The sequence below is a fragment of the Argopecten irradians genome, chromosome 6 (assembly GCF_041381155.1).
Source record: "Argopecten irradians isolate NY chromosome 6, Ai_NY, whole genome shotgun sequence".
In the NCBI taxonomy this organism is placed as follows: Eukaryota; Metazoa; Mollusca; class Bivalvia; order Pectinida; family Pectinidae; genus Argopecten; species Argopecten irradians.
The window spans coordinates 40,411,576-40,431,648 of NC_091139.1; the positions used below are offsets into that span (position 1 = coordinate 40,411,576).

The 20,073-nt window shown below is 32.9% G+C and overlaps 1 long non-coding RNA gene across 3 annotated transcripts; it reads left to right on the top strand.

The window, feature by feature from the left end:
* Nucleotides 1-2: 2 nt before the first annotated feature.
* Nucleotides 3-15,575, top strand: LOC138325883 (uncharacterized). 3 transcript variants are annotated; one of them, XR_011208832.1, is made up of 7 exons: nucleotides 3-1,168; nucleotides 3,065-3,355; nucleotides 3,735-3,877; nucleotides 4,530-4,638; nucleotides 9,174-10,312; nucleotides 10,997-11,350; nucleotides 15,096-15,575. It is a non-coding gene; the product is annotated as an uncharacterized lncRNA (long non-coding RNA). The 3 variants fall into 3 exon arrangements; XR_011208831.1 differs by having other exon boundaries at nucleotides 4-1,168; nucleotides 4,530-4,625; XR_011208833.1 differs by lacking the exon at nucleotides 4,530-4,638 and having other exon boundaries at nucleotides 4-1,168.
* The last annotated feature ends 4,498 nt before the right edge of the window (nucleotides 15,576-20,073 follow it).

A 20,073-nucleotide genomic window follows, 5' to 3' on the forward strand; every position in this document is an offset into this window, starting at 1 on the left:
CTCCCCTCCCATGACAAACAACGGATAAAGCATGATCTTTATCCTGACCATTGGGGTCAACCAAATAAATTATAATGTTAACTTATAGTAAATATTTTCCATTTGCCCTCCAACCCCATCCCCCCTGTTCCCCCCTCCATCCCTCCATCCTTTCCCCCCCCCCCCCCACCCTCCCATCGCCACTGGCAATTCCACTCTCACCCATAGCCATCTAAATCTTGGACGACAGGAAGAGACATTGTAATAAATTGTATGTAAAACAAAGGAATGAAAGGGAGTATAAAAGTGCCACATGTATTTAAATACATGAAGAAAGAAAGAAAGGAAGAAAGAAGGAGAGAGAGAGAGAGAGAGAAAGCGAGAGAGAGGGAGAGAGAGAGATAGAAAGAGAGAAAGGGAGAGAGAGTGAAAGAAAGAGAAAGAAAGAGAGATAGAGAAAGAGAGAGAGAAAGAGGGAAAAGAAAGAGAGAGAGAGAGTGAAAGAAAGAGAAAGAAAGAGAGATAGAGAAAGAGAGAGAAAGAGGGAAAAGAAAGAGAGAGAGAGAGTGAAAGAAAGACAGAGAAGAAAGCATTGTGCGTTGAATGAGAGCCCCCCTGCGAGGGGACATCTATTTATATTTAAAAGGCTGACCCCAAGGCCCCAACCTTGGCAGCCTTCAAATGTTCTGGGGTATTAAAATATGTTTTTATGAAAAAAAAAACAAAAAAAAAAAAAAAAAAAAAAAAACACAAAAAAAAACAAAAAAAAAAAAAAAAAAAAAAAAAAAAATTTGTAAATAAAAAAAAAAGTTTGTAAATAAAAAAACCAGTTTGTAAATACAAAAAAAAGACCATGTGTCAAGATGTCATAGTTATTTCAAATATTGCATATTTTCAGGATACCATGAAGATAGTGACAACCATAAGGACAGTGACACCCGAGAGCAGACATTCCTGGATAGTGTGATTAGCAGAGCTTCATCAAAAATTAATGATGGGTGACCAGACTTGAAAACTCCATTTAACCTGGACAGTGGCAAATATTATTATTGTCGTCTATGGGAAATCATTTGGTTCTGCGGTCTCTATAGGATGAAAACCGGATATGATGTTTTCTTCATTCAGGGTCACTAGACACCAATTGCCTGAACCAATCTGCAAATTTTTGACTCAAAATCGAATGTTGAAGGTATTTTGCATGTACTTATACATATTTGGTAGTTGTTTTTAGGTCACCTGAGACGAAGTCTCAAGTGACCTATTCTAATCGCCTTTTGTCCGTCGTCGTGCGTCGTGCGTCGTCCGTCGTATGTCCGTAAACAATTTACATTTTCGACTTCTTCTCCAAAACTGCTGAAGCAATTTCAATGAAATTTTGCAGAAACCTTCTTAGGCATAAGGCCAATCAAAATTGTGAATTATATGGTCCCCACCCTCCAGGGGGCTGTGGGAGGGGCCAAAAGGGGTAAAATTGAGTAAAATTTCAAAAATCTTCTTCTCTACTCACAGATTTGGTAGAATCAAATACTCTTCATAGATAGAAAGGTCTTAAGGTCCTTTACAAAAATTGTGAATTATATGACACTGGGGTCTCTAGTTTCCGCCTGGGGAGGGGGTTAAGTTTACTATAGTTTATATTGGGAAAACACATTTTTGCGCATTATTTGGTCATTTGTAATAGGAAATGAATCAAATGTTGTCAGAATTATCAGTATGAGATGACCATTTAATACTATTAACAAATTTTCTATGACTGACCCCCAGGGGCCTTAGGGGCGGGGTCAAAAGGGGTCAAATAGGCTAAAACTTCAAAAATCTTCTTCTGAAATACTGGAACTGGTAGAATCAAATACTTTTCATAAATAGAAAGGTCTTAAGGTCCTTTACAAAAATTGTGAATTATATGACACTGGGGTCTCACGTTTCCCCCTGGGGAGGGGGTCAAGTTTACTATAATTTATATAGGGAAAACGCATTTATGAACATTATTTGCCTATTTTTCATAGGAAATTAGTCAAACTGGGTTAGAATTATTAGCCTGAGATAGCATTTTAACATCATATCCATATTGTTCATGGCTGACCCCCAGGGGCCAGAGGGGCGGAGCCAAAAGGGGTCAAAGTGGTAATTTCAAAAATCTTCTTTTTGAATTCACAGATTTGATGGACCCAGATACTCTTGATAGATTGGAAGGTCTTAAGGCCCTTTACAAAAAATTGTGAATTTCATGGTCCTGGGATCTCAGATTTTCCCCTGGGGAGGGGGTCAAATTTACTATAGTTTATAAAGGAAAAACACATTTAAGAACATTATTTGCTTAGTTTTCATAGGAAATTAGTCAATCTGGGTTAGAATTATTAGCCTGACACAGCATTTTAACATCATATTCATATTGGTCTTGGCCGATCCCCAGGGACGAGAGGGGCGGGGCCAAAAGGGGTCCAAATGGATAACATTTCAAAAATCTTTCTTCTGAATTCACATAATCTTCATAGATTAAAAAGTCAAATTTATAAAATCACTGACTGACTTCAAGGGCCTGATGGGCCAATATATAGTGTTTATATGCATGTCTTTGTTTCATTCTGTATCTGAAATCAGGTGACCGTTACGGCCTATGGGCCTCTTGTTTTTTAATACGGAGGCCTTCCTGTCTTGGTAACGACAATGTAAATTTGGGGAATTTTGGTCAAATGGGTAGTGTTGTTTGGTTTTGTAAGACATCCAGTACAGTCTTCTTTTTCAATCTTTAGTGTTAAAAACCGGTCATGAAAATAGATTATAGGTTCAAGCTGTAGGTCGGTGGTTTTTATTGGGGTATTCTGGTATCAGTGGTATTAATTTAATTTTTTCAAGTGAATAGATGAGTGAAATTGGAGTTATCTCCCTTCATTGTCTGTAGGTCTCGGGTGAAGGGGCTGATTTAGAAGTCAGATGGTGTAAATTTAGATGTGATTATTGTTATATGTTTTTATGAAAAAAAAAAAAAAATAAAAAAAACAATCCCAAAAAAAAAAGTTTGTAAATAAAAAAAAAGACCATGTGTCAAGATGTCATAGTTATTTCAAATATTACATATTTTCAGGATACCATGAAGATAGTGACAACCATAAGGACAGTGACACCCGAGAGCAGACATTCCTGGATAGTGTGATTAGCAGAGCTTCATCAAAAATTAATGATTGGTGACCAGACTTGAAAACTCCATTTAACCTGGACAGTGGCAAATATTATAATTGTCGTCTATGGGAAATCATTTGGTTCTGCGGTCTCTATAGGATGAAAACCAGATATGATGTTTTCTTCATTCAGGGTCACTGGACACCATTTGCCTGAACCAATCTGCAAATTTTTGACTCAAAATCGAATGTTGAAGGTATTTTGCATGTACTTATACATATTTGGTAGTTGTTTTTTTTTTAATGCGGAGGCCTTCCTGTCTTGGTAACGACAATGTAAATTTGGGGGATTTTGGTCAAATGGGTAGTGTTGTTTGGTTTTGTAAGACATCCAGTACAGTCTTCTTTTTCAATCTTTAGTGTTAAAGACCGGTCATGAATAGATTATAGGTTCAAGCTGTAGGTCGGTGGTTTTTATTGGGGTATTCTGGGTTCCCACAAGTAACTGATACATCCTTTAATGACCATGAAAACCTAATCAATCTCTATAAAACACTTTCTGTTTTTTGTGATCATTAAGCATCTACTTTCACGAATTCATTTTAGTCATTGAATCATTCATTTCTTCTTTTTCAGCTGTGCTTTGAAAATAGTATCTTTTGGGCAGACAAGTTTTAACAGCCTATTCCCAACTTGGAGACACCTCCAAGGGAAGTTATCTCATTTCATGAAAACACTAGACAGAGTTACCTTTCCATAAATGACCTGAGCATTAAATTGTGAGTATAATTTGTCTTTTATACATATATATATCATATTACTCTTATATACTTTTTTGGTTAAATTATCAGTGGTATTATTTTTTTCAAGTGAATAGATGAGTGAAATTGGAGTTATCTCCCTTCACTGTCTGTAGGTCTTGGGTGAAGGGGCTGATTTAGAAGTCAGGTGGTGTAAATTTAGAGGTGATTATTGTAATGCTTTCACTGTTAGATCATGTAATTGACTAGTTTACATCAATATGTGGGTGTAAGATAAGTTTTATTTTATTTTTCTCTGTGTTATTTTCTTTATGATATTGTTTTGTTACAAAGTTATATATCCATGGTATTGAGCCAGTTCTGGAACATTGCTTTGCTTAAATATTCAGTTCTGGATGGTTTTTGATAGGAAATCCAAAAATGTCGTGTGGGGATCGAGAATATGAGTTATCTTCCCCTGATCTTAAAGTTTATTTCAGTTGTTCACATTTCCATGTAGTACACTACCTATACTATAGTTATAAGTAAAAGTCAAAAGTCTTCTACATTTGTGTATTACATGTACTTAAAAAAAACCAGATGAGCAATATGGGCCCTTTGGGCCTCTTGTTTATTATATCATATGTTTTCAACCATACTAATGATATCCCTATTTTAACCCGAATAACAGCTCCAGCATCTGGACGTTTTTGATCCATCAGGATAGCCACAACCATCGGGATATCATCAGGATACGGACAACCATCAGTAGTTTGACTGTTTACCAGTAAGGAACATTTGTATGTGCTTAGTTCTTATCATAAACACTGGCGAGCTGGACCCAGGTATTCTTTCAACAAAAGTCTTTCTCGTCAGAAGGTGTGATTAGTTTAAGATTGTGGATCAGGTAACAAAACATTTGTTTCGTGCCTTATCAGTCAACAGTCAAAACTATTTCCCCCTCGGTGTTGGGACCAACCCCTCGGGGGGAAAAAGAGTTTTGACTGTTGACTGATAAGGCATAAAACAACTGTATACTGTTTACTCGAAGATCGTTGTGTTGTTCGTAAATTTTGGCAAAATAAACAAAAATATTGTAAATATCAGTTTAGTAAGTCCACAGGATATATGTTATAACTATGTCATTATCTTTACTAGTCAGTGGTGTTAATAGCTTGTGTACAATACATACACAACATCTTTACTGTACTTGTACTTACAATGACATACACACATCATCTTTACTAGTCAGTACTGTTAATAGCTTGTACTTACAATGACATATACATCATCTTTACTAGTCAGTAGTGTTAATAGCTTGTACTTACAATGACATACACATCATCTTTACTAGTCAGTAGTGTTAATAGCTTGTACTTACAATGACATACACATCATCTTTACTAGTCAGTAGTGTTAATAGCTTGTACTTACAATGACATATACATCATCTTTACTAGTCAGTACTGTTAATAGCTTGTACTTACAATGACATATACATCATCTTTACTAGTCAGTAGTGTTAATAGCTTGTACTTACACTGACATACACATCATCTTTACTAGTCAGTAGTGTTAATAGCTTGTACTTACAATGACATATACATCATCTTTACTAGTCAGTAGTGTTAATAGCTTGTACTTACAATGACATATACATCATCTTTACTAGTCAGTAGTGTTAATAGCTTGTACTTACACTGACATAACATCATCTTTACTGTCAGTAGTGTTAATAGCTTGTACTTACATGACATACACAACATCTTTACTAGTCAGTACTGTTAATAGCTTGTACTTACAATGACATATACATCATCTTTACTAGTCAGTAGTGTTAATAGCTTGTACTTACACTGACATACACATCATCTTTACTAGTCAGTAGTGTTAATAGCTTGTACTTACAATGACATACTATCATCATCTTGTACTAGTCAGTACTGTTAATAGCTTGTACTTACAATGACATATACATCATCTTTACTAGTCAGTAGTGTTAATAGCTTGTACTTACACTGACATACACATCATCTTTACTAGTCAGTAGTGTTAATAGCATGTACTAGGAATGCTAGTTTGACCAGTTTCCATTTTACAATGACATACACATCATCTTTACTAGTCAGTAGTGTTAATAGTATGTACTAGGAATGCTAGTTTGACCAGTTTCCATTTTACAATGACATACACATCATCTTTACTAGTCAGTAGTGTTAATAGCATGTACTAGGAATGTTAGTTTGACCAGTTTACACTTTACAATGACCTACACATCAAGTCCTCTTTAACCAAAATTGGCCTTAAACATCCTTGGCGCAGGGGAGAGGTGAGGCAATTGGTAACTCCTTTAAATCGCTACTAGTAATAGAGTTCTACAGATGGTCCAGTAAAAATACGAAAAATAGAGGCCTAACCTCCAAATAATTACAACAGAATTTGTTTTCTGCTTTTTGGGTTGGAGGATCTTAGTATTTTACCATGAAAAAAAGTCGCCAAAAATCATATGTTCGGAAAGTCGTTTTTTTCAACACCCGAAAAATAAGAAAATATACATTGTATAGAAATTACACTTTTGACCACTTATATAATACACTTGACAATATATGCTATTTTTGCAATACTTGAAATATAAAATCGGGTATATAGCAAGACAAACTTTAGGTTAGTACAAATAAGTTGAAATGATACAATAGTTTCAGTCAATTCAAGGAATAAAGAAGGATGAAAACGGCTCAAAACCTTTTGAATTTAGCTAGCATTAACGTTTTTGTTCTTTTTAGTTGCAAATATTTATAAAATCTTACCCTGAACAATATCAGTTGATGTTTTATGCCTTAAAGAATTACATTTTCTTTGATATTAATGCATGATCGATAATACATTAGCTAGAAAAACCTAAATATTAACATTTTAAGTTGACTGATCGTGCCAATTTGAAGTGTTTTATACTTAGATTTTTGACAAAACACCCATTTTGGTAGTTAATATTTCGGAATATAAAAAAGCAAATGCTTCCAAATATGTTATATCCTTTTTTGTATATTTTTTACTTGTTATTTTGATCATTTGTTGTAAAAACGGTATAAATATGCACATCTTATTTAGTAGTAAAAACTTCCTATCACGTCAATTTGGCTGAATACCAAAATACAATGTATGTCTAAGTCCATAAATCTGCAATACAAAAATCTTAATTTTTCGAATATGCTTTATTCGTTTGTCATAAAATTTTGCCAGTAAATAAATCAGAACTGTGATGATGTTCAGCTATAAAATTGAACTTGAACTTTTGTTTTGTTCCTTTATCTCATTGAAAATCATATAACCCCATCCAGTTCCATTATGGAAAAATGAAAAACTGACTTATGCAAATATTTGATAAAAAAGAAACTTCAATCTCACTTTATAAAGAGCGCTCCATTATGGTGGTAATATCTGCCAAAGGATTTTGCAATCTGATTAGTCACAAAATAGATATTCACATTTTTGACATTTCAACTTAAGGACTTAGCCGATTAGAGAAGTTTAGTCAAATTGGCACTAAATGAGGATTTGATCGACCTCACGTCTTTTATATTTGGGGATATCTTGATATAGTAGTCTCTTTTAGGTGAGTATAGCCTACATAGAATCTGAATTAATAACTATCTAAACACTTGAGACGGTACTTACTGAATAATTCTTGAATGAAAAAGACATATTATTCAATTTAGACTTCAAAATGTCCTTGGAAAAGGCCAAAAGACGAACTTTGAGCAACCATATTATCTCAGATAGTGAAAGTAAAATGTTTTACTTTTAAAGCCTTTAATCAACAAGTTCTATTCAAAAAGATTCCACCAAAATGAGTATCAATGGTATTGTTGATACTAACAATTTTTTTATCTTAACAATCCAACAAAAGCATATTTGGCTGTTGCAAGGACATAACTATGCAATTTTCATGCTGTCATACTTTTTTCCTGTGTTGATTTCAACTTATATTTTTGGCAATCTGTGCTGTCCTTATAACGTTCTTGTCATACATTAATTTTCTAGTATTTCATGATAACCATGTAAGTTTATATTTGGCTTCAAAGTTGGCAAATTATGTAAATATCCCTATTTTTCTGATTTCTTGGGGGTCAAGAAAAACACTTAACCAAATTTTTATTTGTGGCGACTTTTTTTCTTGTATAAAACAAAGTCAGATCTGTATGAAAAACAAAGAAAAAATTCTGTTGCAATTATTTTGGGGTAACACCCTATCTTTACTGGACTAAGATGGTTCTCCGAAGGACCAAGCTGAGCTTATGTGATACCCCGGTGTCCAGTGTCCAGCCATCAACAATCAACTTTTTCAAACCACGTTCTGGTAGGAATTTAACAAATGACTATGGTTTGGGCCCTGTTGGCCCCCCAAATCTGTCAGTTTTGCAAAACTGTTATTTAGTACATGCATTTCAAATTGTTGTAAGGCCCACTACCTTTCTGAAACAAAAAATCTTTTTTAAAACAACAATAACATCAGAAAATGTATATTGATGGCCTAAGATGAGGTTACAAAGCCAAAAAATGCAAGATTCCTTCCGTAATCTATGTTAACAGTGAAGATTCATTTCGCTGGTTTGGCGTCTGGGGCAGTGATAGGTAACTAACACTCTGTAATTAGGATGATGGCAGGAAACATAAGACGACCGAGTTATGAAAATAAACATTTCTATTTTAAAAGTTAAAAGTCGTTTCAGAAAGGTATAAGTGGGCCTTTATTTGCAATGAAAGTTTTCTGGTCTTGCAAGTTTAGCTGCCATGGTTACCATCCAAAATATACATAAATAAGGAAAATGGGGAAATTTTGATAATTTTTTGTTAGGTTTTTGTCTAAGAAACCATAAAGTGCATCCTTGAGAAAAATTGATATTTAATGTCCCTATAAGTGCCCCTTCTCCTTTTTGAGGCTTTAAATTTCAATGTAAATAAAGACCTAGACTACACATAACTATAATTTCATCTTATTAAGCACCTTTTCACTTTTTCAACTTTTTAAACGCCCTGGGAGCTTATTGGGTCCAATACAGTACATCTGATTGAAGATCTTTTTAAGTAATATTAAGTTTATTTAAACATTCATTTAGTAAGAGGGTTAAATACGAAAGGGTGGTGCTAATGTTGCTGTGTAAATTTATCATTGTTTTATAGCTGTGGCTGCTGCTGGTTGAATTTATCAATATTGTCTGCTGCAAAGCACGTAATTTGTCACTGTGTTAATGTTTGTGTCTTAAAATGTCACTTTAAGTCATAAGGCCACATGCATTCTCTCAAGCAAAGATGACATTGCTGCTTCTTCTGTTAGACAGGGGACCCCTCCTACCTATTGATGCCTCTTCTTGTGACGTATGAAATTCTCTCATCGAATATATATTGTTGCCATTTTTGCATCTTATTTTCCACTTAGATTGGCATTAGGTTTGACTTGTGACTAAAGCTTTGGTCACAGGTGCCGCAATGATAATCCAGGCGGGCTAGGTGATTGCAGTTCAATTTTCTGAAGAATGGAAGTTCAAAAATAATCACATAGTCAATTTCATTGTTTTTGTCATCAACAGTGGCGTACCACTCCGAAAGCGTCCACATGAACTAGGGTGTACCGATTTAGGGTGGGATTACTGTTCTAGACGGAAAGAAAGAAAATGAGTAATCTGTCCCCGCAATTATCGGCAACCTTTCCGACTTATAGTTCATGTGGACACTTTAAGGGTAGTGCTGCACTGTAGGTAATAACTGAATTGAATTCATTGTGCGATTGCAGAAGAACTTTCGTTCTTCAATAAAAATTGAACTGCCATCACAAAAAGCCAACCTCGATCATCATTGTCACAACGATAATTCAGTCCGGCTATTAATGATTATTTCATTTGATTGAAGAATGGTTTTATGACAATCGCAGGCAATTTCACCGCTTTTGTCACTAACAGCGATGCTCCACTCCAAAAGGATAAACAAAAACTAGAGTGTACCGGTTTAGGGCGGGGTTGCTTTTCTAGACGGAAAGACAGAAAATAAGTAATCCGTCCCCGTAATTATCGGCAACCTTTCCGACTTATAGTTAACGTGGACACTTAAATGGGTAGTGCTGTGCTGTTGGGGACAACTGCATTGATTTGACTCTGCGATTGCAGTAAAACCTTTGTCTTTCAATCAGAAAATGGAACTGTCATAACAAAAAGCCCGCCTGGATTACCAATGGGGCACCTGTGACCAAAGTCCACAAATCAAAGCTGGTAAGTTGGCATGAGTCGGCTTCCAGTGCTAAATGAAGCAGAAAATTCATATGCAAAAATTGCAACAACACATACTCGATAAGATAAGTATCAACTGAACACGAAGATGGTTATCGGATGGCGAAGAAGACAAGCCTGTAGCAATAGAGAACACATGAAGACTCGAGGGAAGAAGAAATAGCCAACAAGAATCCTTTGATACCAAAATCAGGTAGACCAGATCTTGCTAAGGAGAAGGAATGGGTTAGGAAATATGAAAAATGCTCCAGCACAAGGACCTCTTTTGGTGACCTGTGAGGCTCTTGACTAAGTTTTAGTTTGGTGACACTTGCTGGCAATCCAAATACATATCTTTTTTTTCAAAAACCAGAACAGACGCTTGTGGTGATAAGCAGACTTCATTCACTAAAAACTGCCATGAAGAGTTGTATTTGAATTTTTAAATTAAACTGCAGTTCTTTCAGGAAAACACCTTTCGGCTAAACCAACAAAATGACTAAAGAATCATGATGATGTTAAAATATTTTCCATTTGCAATTAGGTCTTGAATATTGGAAAGAGGAAGGATAGGTTTGAGTGAAGTATTTAAAATAAAAAACAAACCTTTTGACAAGATAAACTATATGAATAAATAATGGATTGGCTGTTTTTATTGATTTTGAATTATAATTATAGTGATGGCTATGGACAATCATGATTGGAGAAAAATGCTAGATTTTGAGAATTTAAAGCGGCCAAATGGGCTAAAAGTTATGTAATGGCATTGCTATATTTAATAAGGCTGGTTAATTACCAGGAACCTATTAACAAACCACCAGATGTGAGCTCTTTTGTTAATACGTCTGTAATGATAATGATTAAAATTATGAAAATTTTAATTTATTTGTTTTATTAGGTAGAGACACCCATCAGGATAGCGACAATCATCAGGATAGAGACACCCATCAGGATAGAGACAACCATCAGGATAGAGACACCCATCAGGATAGCGAAAATCATCAGGATAGCGACAATCATCAGAATAGCGACAATCATCAGGATAGAGACACCCATCAGGATAGAGACAACCATCAGGATAGAGACAATCATCAGGATAGAGACAATCATCAGGATAGAGACAACCATCAGGATAGAGACACCCATCAGGATAGCGACAATCATCAGGATAGAGACAACCATCAGGATAGAGACAACCAATGGCTGAAGTTCCATGATAGTGACCACTAGTGACCAACAGAGCTCCTTTCAGGTAATGATAAAAGTCTTTATTTCCAAAAAATTGAATATTATTATATTAACATCTCATTATTATAATGTTTATATAATAAACACATAATATGCAAAATTAAAAAAATCATGAGAAAAGTGTTTTGCAAAATATTTTGCAATTTTATTAAACATGTTGTTTTAAGTACATCTTTTTTATATTACATTCAGTCAGATTGTAGTTTTAATGACAAATGACTATTCAAGTACTTGGTTAATAAATAACTTAGTAATATGTACAATCACAATCTATTAGGTTAGTTATTGTAGACAGAGAACATATTATAAATATTTATAACACAGACAATTCTAAAATCTTCTAAATCTTTCTTCTGCAATCATTTGCTGTAAAGCTCACATGAAAAGTTATATTGTAAAATTAAACTGCAGTTTTCATATAGGGATCTGAATTTTCTCTTCACTTGGTAAAGGGAGAAAACTAGATTTATGTGAAATAAAGAGACTTAATGGTTTTCCAGAGGTGGTGTCAATGCTTGTGTTACTTCAGATCTATTTTTCATTTTCTACACCTACATCAATCAGAAACAACACGTCAACACATTTAGCTTGAAACTATTTTGTACCTTTAAATTTACTTTCCAAATTTGATTGGCCAATTCGAAAGGTCACTAGAACGTGACCCTAATAGGATATTCCTTTATCAAATATAGGGATAAGAAGGAAAAGTATTTTCTTGTAGCTTTTTAGTCAAATCCTTCCTATTTACCATTGTTTTGAATTTTTATTAATACTTTGTCAAGTAAGGAACAAGAGATCCAGAGTATCTGTATCAATGCATTTCAAAGATTTTAGTTGTTTGGTTGGCTGATAAGATCAATATCCTTCCCACAGCCAGTATCATCTGTGGACAGCCTCTCGTGTACATAATCATTTATATTACTGCAGATGAAATTCTGAATTCTTTTCTCGGCTTTTATTTTCCAATTTTGAACTACATGTATTAATATTTTTCAATTAATTTAGAATTTCAGATTATAATAACATTTGTTAATGTTATGTTTTAGCCTAGAAGAGCCAGTAGGATCATTTTTAGCTCTTGCATTAACCAGTATATTTTTGAAAATAATTCTTATAATGAAAATCTTCCAAATTCCCCTCATAATCTATGTTATGCAAAATTTAAAGATAGCCATTGAAAAAAACAAACTATCTGATATGCTTTTTTCTGTGTAGTTTCTTTTCCAAATTCGCTTTATAGTATTCAATTGAAGAATATAGAAAAGTAAAGTTCTTTAATCCTTATACTAACTCTACAAGACATTGACGAAAAACCTCCCAACTGACAGGACACAAACGACTAGACAGGACTGACATGGGAGGCGCGTACAAACTGACCCTATCATTAAAACTACTAATTCACATTCTCACTCAAAGGACTTCTTTCCTATATTCTTTAGGTAATAGTATTCCCATAAATTCAAAATTGTATATATATTCTTTAGTTAATAATATTACCATAATTCTAAATTGTATTATTTATGATTAATTTGTAAGTTTAAAAAGATAAAGTAAGTTCATTGAATTGAAAATATTGGAAATAAGTGTTCAAATTTCATTCTTCTACAAATACTGGCTTGAGCTAGCTATTATGACCATCTGTCTTCTAGAATATAACTTTGTTTTTAAAAACAAAAATAAAATTTTTGACACAAGACCAAGTATTAGCAGGAATTATACCATTGTCATTGATAACGATTCAATTTTCAATTAAGGAGTTATCTTCCTTAATTTCTAAATATCACTTAAATGTCAATATCGTTAATCCTAAATTAAATAACATTATTTAATCTATATATTGTGAACAAAAATTCGCAGAGTTAGATTATGGAGGTTATAACTGTTATTTTGAAATAAATACATTAAATTTATACGAGTTGTCTCTCTTATCATGAAGCTGCCATCTTAAGGACTCGTCTTTATTTGTTTTTAATTTTCTTTAGAGGGAGACAGCATCAATGATGATCATGGTAATTTAATGTATATGAGAAATGAGTGAAAATTTTGAGGCAGGTTCCATACAGTACTGGAACAGTATTTGTTATAGGAAATTCAGTGGTACATATTCTCTGGGTCTCTTTGATAATTTAACTATTTTGTATAATTGGTACTGTCTCCACAATATTTTTATACAAAATCTCAATGTTGTAAATTACAAAATATTTTGTTGATCTACTGTCCCTAATTCCACAAAGCTTATTATTTTGTTTCAAAATTTCAACATTTTGTTACTTGTTTCCTAATTCTATCAAGTACAAATCGTTTCCAGTCACAGCGTTAATCAAAGAGTTTTTGTGATTTTTGTGTCTCTATATGTAGCAAGTGGAATTATAACCTATTGGGATTTATTTTTTTATATTTTAATGAAGTTAAAAGAAATATTAACTTTTGGGAAGAAAAGCTGACAAAAAAATAACAAATTTTGTATCTAGATAAAAAATCAAGCGCACTGACCGTGTATTTTTATGGTTGTTTTAAAAACACGATTTGTTTTCATTTGAACAGCAATTTTTTTTTTGTGAAGCACTGAAAATTGTCACCTTGCATATTATAGTGTAGAGGGATCACTATTATGTAAATTTGAGGTCTTTTTGTTTTTGAGTTTTTAAGTTCCAAAAAATTAAACATGCTTAAAGATGCTCCACCGCGACAGAGCATAAATAATGTTCATCATTTAAACAATAATTGGTGTTTTAATCATGTATATAATAGTCTAATTAACAAAAAAATAATATAAAACAATTTATTTTGCCTTTGGTACATGCGCATTCAGTAGTTCATTCCATATAGGATATAGTGCCACAGAATTTTTTCGGGATGCAATTAATTATTTTTCATATTTTCAACTTGAAGTAAAATTAGAAGCTCAAACTTTTCAATGGTGGTAATGGTGTAAATAAGTAACTTTTGTAACTTAAGAAAAATATTAAATCGTCTGCTCTTGTTTTTAATAGTGAAAAAATACTATTTGTCAGCGGTGGAGCATATTTTTATCTATATAATCTTCCGTAATGATATTTCAGTATAGAATGAAATTCGTCTTAAATGCCTCCACCATAGTTCACGACATATAAGTATCCGGTTCATACAATGCAATAGCTCAAAATAACCACACAACCATATTCTTTTTATTCCATTTTCAACTTTGATATGAACTCCTATTTCCAGAAATCTATATTAGAAATAAAGTAAGTCATAAGGAAAAAATCGCATTTTTCACCAGAGCATCCTTAAAAGCTGGTAGATATTATCAGATCATGGTAAGATTAGAATAGCAGTGGTCTGACGTCCGTGAGAAATCAGGCATGTTGTTAAAAATATTCGGACACATGGTAAATTTGTGAACTTCTACAAATTCCAGATTGATTTGTATATGTATGGTGTTATATTTAGTTCTTATAGATATACAGTCAAAAAATTTTGTTTCCTTATAATTTAATTATAATGAGTCTGGTAGATGTATGCATTAGGCACACGAAGTATGTGCATTTGTAGGGTTCATGTCATCGACCTATATGTTTTATTATTTCTTTAGAATGTTTGTTTTATATTAATGTGCTAGTGTTCAAATTCAATTTCAAACAATTTATTGACAAATCTCGAAGTGATCAGACAGCAGGCATTTCCTATATAGGTCTTCTCCCTATGCAGTTTCACTTTTGTTTATAAATAAATTTGTGCAGGAACTAATAATGTTTTTTCTGTTGTAGAATTTGGAATGATTTCTGTGTATATAAGTTGCAGCGTTCTAGTCTTTGTGTAAGATCCTGGAGGACCAGCATATATTGGACCTAACGATACAGAAATGTTTTGGAGGTTACAGTGTATATACGTGCCACTGGATATTTCTTTCGTTTTAAGACTGTTCAATAAAGACTTTAGTATTTATTTTATTTACTTTAGTATTCGGTCACATTTTCCTTTTCACGGCCTTCTTAAATCCAAAGACTGTTCAATAAAGACTTCAGTATCTCATTCGGTCACATTTTCCTTTTCACGGCCTTCTTAAATCCAGTATTTGAAATCTTAAGCATTGAGTGCTGGTGCACCTCCTGCTAACCTGCACTGCAGGATTTTTCAGGTTGGGTGGCTCGCTTGGTTTCACAAAAGGCCTTAGGACTCAGATATGTACATTTTACGCGTCCACTTACACCAGTCAGGCAGCAAAATTAATACAGTCTTCAAAAGAATATCAGTCTTGTGTTCTTATTTCAAATGAAATATTCAGAAATGAAATAATTTATGAACGGATAAGGTACGAAGCAGAACATACATATCTTGTCTACACTGTTGGAGTAACTACTTATCCCAGTATTTAATTCGTATCTGAAAGACAGTGCGTATAAGGATCCAGTGTAATATTGATACGTCATCCTTTAAGTGAATAGTCTAAAGGCTAAAGTTGGTAAGAATAGTGTAAATATATCCAGTGTAATTGCTTATGAGGAAATTTTTACACTGAGCTTTTCCACTGGACAACATAGCAGAACTTGTCTGCCGTTTTGATATACATGAACACATTTAGACCAGGGGTATTTGCAGACTAAAAAGATAATCTGATAGCATGTCTTGGTGATAAAATAACATAGTGATGGCAACTTAATCACGTGACCTACGGCACCCCACTTCACTTTAAGCGATTAAAAAGCACATTTATTGGAATTAACATGTTACAAATTATACACAACCATATTTCAGTAATATTTATCTTTAATTCAACATATCATTCAATGTCTTATACTCAACTGGAGAAATCTGAGAAAACATCGTCAAATTCTATAATTTGTAACATGTTAGTTGGAATAAATGTGCTTTTTAATCGTTCAAAGTGAAGTGGGGTGCTGTAGGTCATGTGACAGAGTTGCCAGCCTTGACTTCAGACAATATTACTCATTACTGAGACATCTATAATAATATCTTTATTAAAACAAAAATACATTATTTTATTGATCCAGTCCTGTGCAAATATGCTTTTAAAGATATGCTTTAAATAAGTTTCTATACACAATACATTTATGTACGGTAAAAATAAGTTTCTATACACAATACATTTATGTACGGTAATCATGTGGAGAGGGCATATATAGGCTTTGTCTGCTGCCCAATCCAAAATTGAATCTTTGAATTTAATAAAATATTTTGAAATGAAAAATAAGTGCCCGACTATTCACTTTAAAGGTGGGGTTCATTCAAATATTGCAGTGTTAAGGTCTAGGTATATTTCATCTTTATGAGAGATATTTTATCGGTTTTGCCTATTTAAAAAGGATTAAGAGCCTACAAGATAACTTCTCATGGGGTGTTCTCTGAACGCCAACATATTTACCAACAATAGGTAGGTAGGCAATTATATACTGTTTCATATAAGCTGTCTTTATTTTCACCTGTATAGTCACCTGAGATTTACCTGTATTTCAATCAGTATCATAGGTAACATTGGTGGATTTTGGAAAATAATTCCTTCAATATACATTTTGAGTTCCAGGTGAAATATTTTTACTTTTATTCATTGGTAATAATATATCATTGGTTTTTAATGCTCTATATGTATTTTAGATACAAAATATTTTTAGAAGTCACTTAATAATGTAAAAATACTAAATGAAATTAAATTGAAGACTGTTACTTATAGGGTCTTAACCATATTCATTTTAATAATAGATGTTAATATAATTTTGCAATACTGGCAAAATTATTTCAAGTCGAAATGTTGTAGGTCTTGTAATTCTCAAAATGTTGCAAAGTTTTAGTACTCAGAATACCAAATTAACAGTTTTCTTATTTTTTCTGTTTAAAGATTATAGTACATATACCAAATTGTATCTAGCAACAATGTTTGACCGAAAATCAACCATAGGAAAGAAATTTATAAGTTATTTCTAACATGCACAAAAATATATAATTTTACTGCACTGTTAACCGACAACAGTTTAATTATTGGGTGCTCTTTTGCTATTATGACATACATTTACATTATAATGTAATTTCACACTGATCTAGAAATACCATCTTAGGATAAGAGAGCAGGAAAATTATATAATTATAGGCCTAAATGATGCATCCTAATGCAACTTTCAAAATATATTGTATGTTCTGTTAACTTAAAAGGTCATTCAAGTACAAGTAATACATTTTTAAAATTTTGAAATTTGTATTTGACATAAATTCACTTACTCTTTTGTAAGTAATTAACACAGATGTTACATGTACTATATATGTATATAAGGTCACAGACATATATAGAAGACCTTGTTGAAAATATCACGTTTCAACTGGCAAAAGGCTTATATTATTTCAAACTTTTAATCAAATTGGTGTTAAACTAAGTTGAAATAGAATAATTCCTTTTTGGATTTTTTTCTTTTATATTACTGAATGGGAAAGTTACTTCCATGTGAAATAAGTTTCAATGAATTTTGCTTGATTTTAGTATCAATCTATTGAAAGCTTCAAATCTATGTTTCTATGAGATTGGAGAGGGCATATAGGCTTTGTCTGCTGCCCGACCCCAGAGACTTTTTTAAAGGTCTAGTATATTTATCGAGATATTTTATCGATTTTGCCTAAGAGCCTACAAGATAACTTCTCACATTATTGTGGGTGTATCTGTCAAGGGGTCCCCTTGTATCCACCTATTGAACATATTTTTGATTTTTTTTTTTAAATATTTCTGCTAATGCAAATGGTTTTATTCTTTATCTTATATCCATTTTGACAAGGGATAAATGTTAAGGTTTTTAGGTTTGCTTAACATATTTGACATGTTATCTATTTTTGTCCACACTTTTAAATTATAAAAAAAAAAAAAAAAAAAAAGGCCATGAGACTGATCTTTCAGCAGATAAAAAAAAAAAAAAAAAAAAAAAAAAAATTAAATCCGGGAAAATAGCTTTTCAAATGCTAGAATGTAATCAATGATATTTTTTTCTAAAAAAGTCAACATTTGCCCTAGGCGACATTAAATTCAAACTTGACCATAGGTACCCTAATAAAACAACAATTAGTGATAGAATTATGTAAACTAACATATTTATACACTGAAATTAGTGCATTTTTATTATTGCATTTTCCCTAACATTATAAAAAGCTTAACTAGATATGCTCTTTTTTAATGTCAGAAATCAAATAGTAATTAAGAAAACATGCATTTTGTCATCAGCTATTCAAACTCAAAAGATGTTTTCCTCCGTCAATAAAACTTTTTCAAATTGCATTACAAATATATAGATTAAAGAGCGGAAAAGAAAAAATATTTTTAAATGAAATGTGTTACAATATGAATTTTAACCAATTAGGGACATTGATTTCTTTACCATGGCAGCAAAGTATTTCAAAACTGCTAAGTATCTTATTTAGCATACCGTATTTGACCCCATAAGTGCCTAGGGCGCTTAAAAAATTAAAAAAAAAAAAATGAAAAAGTGTATAAGACGAAATTATTGCAAATCTATACAGTTTTGTGTATTTTGGTCTTTATTTATGCCTGGGCAATAATGAAATGGAGGCCTCAAAAAGGGGGAGGGGCGCTTATAGGGACATGGATGCTTACTGGGTTGAATACGGTACTTCAAAATCCCATATACCAAATTTCACTTGCAATTGTAAATCTGATAACATCTAAATTGCAACCAAAATGGGGCCTCCATTTTGTTTCCATGGTAACCGATCTTTTTGAAAGTAATATCATGTTATTTAGCATATCTCATAATCTCTTTATTATACCAATTTCTCTTAATTCTGACAAATTAAATTTCAAATTATCAGAGCACTTCTTTGCTACCCTGGCAACCAATATTTTCAAAGGTGTTACCATTGCATTTAGCATGTGAAATTATCACTATATATATTATTTTTAACTTAAATCGAACTCTGGAATCAATTTTAAACAAAGAAGTGATCCGTAGCTAACTGCCCTCAATATTTTAGGTCACCCAAAAACTGTTTTCCTGCATTTTAATTTCGAAATTAGTTTACACATACAGATATGTCCTGAGAGTAAAATTGTGGAAAACACCCTTTTACAGGGTGAAATGAGAAGACAAAGAGCAATGTTTCATTTTCGTTTTTTTTCCCTCCCAAAAAGTGTAAATGTTTTGCAAAAATCATTACAAAAGTTTGAACAAGAGGCCCATGGGCCTTAACAGTCACCTGAGTTCAGATATAGAATGAAACAAAGACATATAAACACTAATATACTGGCCCTTGAAGACGGTCAATGATTTTATAAATTTGACTTTTTAATCTATAAAGAGTATTTGTTTCCATCAAACCTGTGAACTCGGAAGAAGATTTTTTGGAATTTTGACCCTGTTTGGCCAAACCCCTCTGGACCGCCAGGGGGTCAGCAAGGACTGATATGAATGTTAAAATGCTATATCTCAGGTTAATAATTCTAATAACATTTCCTATGAAAATTGAACAAATAACAAACTAAAGTAAACTTGACCCCCTCCCCAGGGGAAACGTGAGACCCCAGAATTATGTAATTCACAATTTTTGGTCCATCTTCAGTATTCGATTCTACCATTTCCAGAATTTCAGAAGAAGGTTTTTGAAATTTTAGCCTATTTGACTCCTTTTGACCTCCCACTAAGGCCCTTGTGATTCCAATATATGGGAGTTACTGTTCTTGTTTCAGTTAATGAACACTTAGATATTTAAGATACAAGTGTTGAATTTTTCATTTTT